The following is a 3,997-nucleotide window of genomic DNA, read 5'->3' as shown; positions in this document are numbered from 1 at the left end:
TCTTCCTAACATCTAACCTAAACCTCCCCTGGCAGAGCTTGAGCCCATGTCCCCTTGTCCTGTTGTCGGTTGCCTGGGAGAAGAGACCAACCCCCACCCGGCTATAACCTCCCTTCAGGTAGTTGAAGAGAGTGATGAGGTCACCTCTAAGCCTTCTCTTCTCCAGACTAAACAACCCCAGCTCCCTCAGCCTCTCCTCATAGAACTTGTGCTCAAGTCCCTTCACCAGCCTCGTTGCTCTTCTCTGTGTCAATAAAATTGTAAATGTTTTTATCATGAAAGAAAAATGTAAAGAGAATATAAGAGCCAAGGTATTTAAACACATGGTTTCTTCCCACTGAAATCCATAGGAAAGCTCTGCTGAATTTAGAGTGTTAGGTTGTGTCTAAAAATTCATGGTGTACAAACATGAGTCAAATGGTTCATGCAGACTGGAGGACGTAAAATGTGGGCAGAAGTGACGGATGAAGGCTACTTCTACTGCTACTACATCCCAGGAATCTCTCTGCCAGGTCATCCTGGCACACTTCCTATCTCACACCCACTCCTGCTCACATCCTTATTCCTCTCTTAGTCCCCAGTCTCAGCTCAGCTCCCACACTTACCACTCCAGCTGTCTATTACTATTTTTGAGTAGTCTACAAATAGAGAATTGTTGAGAACACCCCCATATCAAGTATCTATGATCTCCTTTAAAGCACTATAACACTATCAAATGCAGAACCCTGCTGTTTTCAAGGTAGGGTCAAGCACAGCTTTATGTTTCCTGCTGTGGCTCATACTCTGCCTGTGGTAACCAATCTTGCACTGCAAGACTCCATCCCATAAAGGCCCAAAAACCTCTGTAAAGTCAGGGGATTCAGGTCAAGAGCAATTAAAAGATGTGTCCATGTGCAGAAGATGTCTCCAGTTTTAGAGTATGGTTTGAGGTCTGACTTGATTTTAAAACTGTTTGAAAGCTGAAATTTGAGTGGAAGATTCCCCAACGTCAGAATGCAGCCATTTTTGACTACCTGTACAATCCAACTATGAAACAATAAGGCTTTCCGCTTAGCAAATACTGAAAAATTATGGTCTACTCACCAGCCTGAAAATGCATTACATTTTTCTCATTAAGGCCACACTCTTTTGTCAGAGGTGGTTTTCCATTTCTGCTCTCCCTCTTAAAACTTCGCTGCAATGCTACACTGTGGCTCGGATGACCCAACCGAGAACAATGAGGGAGAGAAAGCAGTTTTTCAGAAGCCATATGACTCAGGAAAGTGGGATAGCTTCTTTAACACTATGCCAGGGAATTCATATTATTTTCCTGCTGAGTTTGTGACATTGCATTCTTATGTGCCCCGTGGATAAAATATGTCAGGTTTCTTGACCACATATATGGGTATGCATATGCATATATATGTGTATATGTACGTTTTTGGGTGTTATGAGCTTTTTTCTTCTGCTTTTTCATGTCTGTACTTATGTATTTTCACCTAAGCAGTTCTGATTTCTCCATTCAGCACTGAAACAAAGAGGTTTCTCAGTAACTGCAGTCTTGTCCAAAATACAGAATGGTGGCGAGAATGCTTTTTTTGCTTGTTTGCAGTAAGTGATAGCAAGTTGATCATGTGCAGTTCCTACTTGGGTACATGCAGGACTTCCATGCAAAGTGATAGGCACTAAAGCTGTGCAAACTCTGGGTATGCATCCTGTAATGTTGCATCTTTAACCAGGATCATAAACTGATTAACAGGAACACCCAGAAGTTTGAGAAATACTCAATAAAAAAATTGTCATTACTGCCTACATTCAGAATAATTTTTATTTTCTTAAATTTGAAACACCACAAAACAGAGCAAAAAAAGGCTAATTCTACACGCTTACCACACAAGATCCTCCAGGTTAATTGGTTCAGTGTGACACAGCTTCGCTTCAGGGTTATTGACAAAACAGTGCATTCATCAATAAACATGTCATCTCCTCTGCTTTGTATTCTACTTTGCCTGTAAACATTCAGCCTTCTGAATAAACATACCTACTGAGGGACTCTATTAATGTTCTACATTTGAAAGATAATCATTAATCATAGGTAAAATTTGCTTAGAAATGCATAATCTCTGAAGATTAATACTAAAGTGAAGCTTAAAAGTTAGGTTAACTGACACCATGAAATCACACACATTAAAATTACATAGGTTTTTTTTTTTAATTTCTTTATTTATCATTAATGTCACAAAATGCTAGCCATAAGAGCAGACAGTTCTTTTACCAGATTCTCCCAGTCTGAAAACAACCCAAATGTGAACAAGGTAGAGAGGCAGTATACTTGTAATAATGCATTGGGAATGTTTTTTCCTTCCATTGCACTCAAGTTCGGTGGTAGGATATGTAGTGTTGGTTATTCATCCAATTTCTTCATCACAAGTAGGTTTGAAGGAAGAATCTGAGTAACAAGAGGTTTACAGTCTGATGGAGGCTTGTCAGAGGTACTGTTTTTTGGGAGACACCTGAAGTATGGAGCTGGCACCACTCACAAAGCAAAGTTCAGAATTAAATTCATGCTGAACTTGTATCTCATATGCAAACTTCAGATAATTCTTGTTCTTCACTGGGTCTTATTTATGGTAGAAGGAAGGACTTGGAAACTTAATTCTTTCAGTTAGTAACTCCACTTACACAGTAATATAACTGACACAGAAAACCAGAAATGACATCTTCCTCATTTATGTCAGCTAACTTATATTCATGTATTGGAAATAGTGTGCATGTAATGAAGATTAAGTGGACTAAAATTAATTTTTGCAAATATGTCTGATTCTTAGATAGGCCATTGTCATTAATTGTAGGCATGTACATCACTTTCTTGTATGAAAATAAACTGAATTTGTTACGTATCTCAGATACGGTTTAGCTTTTGAAAAACACACAAACTGTATTTTTGCTAATTTTAGCAGGACAGATATTATAATTATAGTTGTCTAGTGTCTTAGATTTTCTCCCTCAGTTATATACATGTGTATACAAACCCAGAGAAGGAGAAGAAAAAGAGACAGGGAAGGAGGGACAGAAAAAGACAGAACATCTCTTACTATCTTGATCAACACGTAGGAACTTGCCACTACACTGTACTAAGTCAGCATAAGGCTGACCTTGTCTCTAATGTCAAAATTTGTCCCATCATTTTTCGCAGCAAAGCATCAGATGGACTAATGCACTTGTCTCTGGGACAACACTTTTATTTCTTTTGAGAGTATTCATAATGGTGATGGAAGATGACATTGAGGCTTTATGGATGAATTTGAACTTCCTGGAAAGGGTGAATAAAAGCTGATCAGAGACATTCCATAAAATTGCATTGTGCAAGTCACAGAGAATGGGTGAAAAATCTGTTTTACCTTGCAGGGAAATTCCATTTTTGAAGACTGATTTGAAGTCTGAGTAACTAGCAATTAGTAAAATCAAAGGTTCCTTGTTAAAAAAAAAAAAAAGAAGGTTGAATTAGGAAAATGGGGACTATAATTATGTGCTAATAATTCCCAAGTTTAAAAATGTAGTTGGTGATTTAAGGTAGTCATATTTTGATATAAGTTTTAATTGGAGACAATTTTAAAAAAAAAATAAAACTGCCATCATATCATTGTCTTTTGAAAGTCTGATTTTTTTATACTTTAGAACTCCTTTTCCTTCTCAGAAAATATCTCTGTTTAAAATTTGCATTGTCTGGACAGAATAATTAAAGCCTTAGAACAGGAGCAAACCAGGCTCTGCTTTCAGAAGAACAGTACTAACCAGATGATAGTAAAGATGGAGACTAGGGACTCAGCTGTGAGTCTACTTACACATTTTCACAGGTAGATTAAAGATGTAAAGAGCAACTTTTCCACAAGTTACTAATATCTGTTGAGCACGCATGTAACCTACAGCAGAAAACCAGCTGCCACACAGTTACGTCTCCTCTCGACTATGCAACATGGTGGAAAGTACAGAAAGGCTGGGGAAAGACAATCTTGGC

The sequence above is a fragment of the Empidonax traillii genome, unplaced genomic scaffold (genome assembly GCF_003031625.1).
Source record: "Empidonax traillii isolate 1590-97213 ecotype Southwest subspecies unplaced genomic scaffold, ASM303162v1 scaffold29:size1973556, whole genome shotgun sequence".
In the NCBI taxonomy this organism is placed as follows: Eukaryota; Metazoa; Chordata; class Aves; order Passeriformes; family Tyrannidae; genus Empidonax; species Empidonax traillii.
This window is presented reverse-complemented; position numbering follows the sequence as displayed.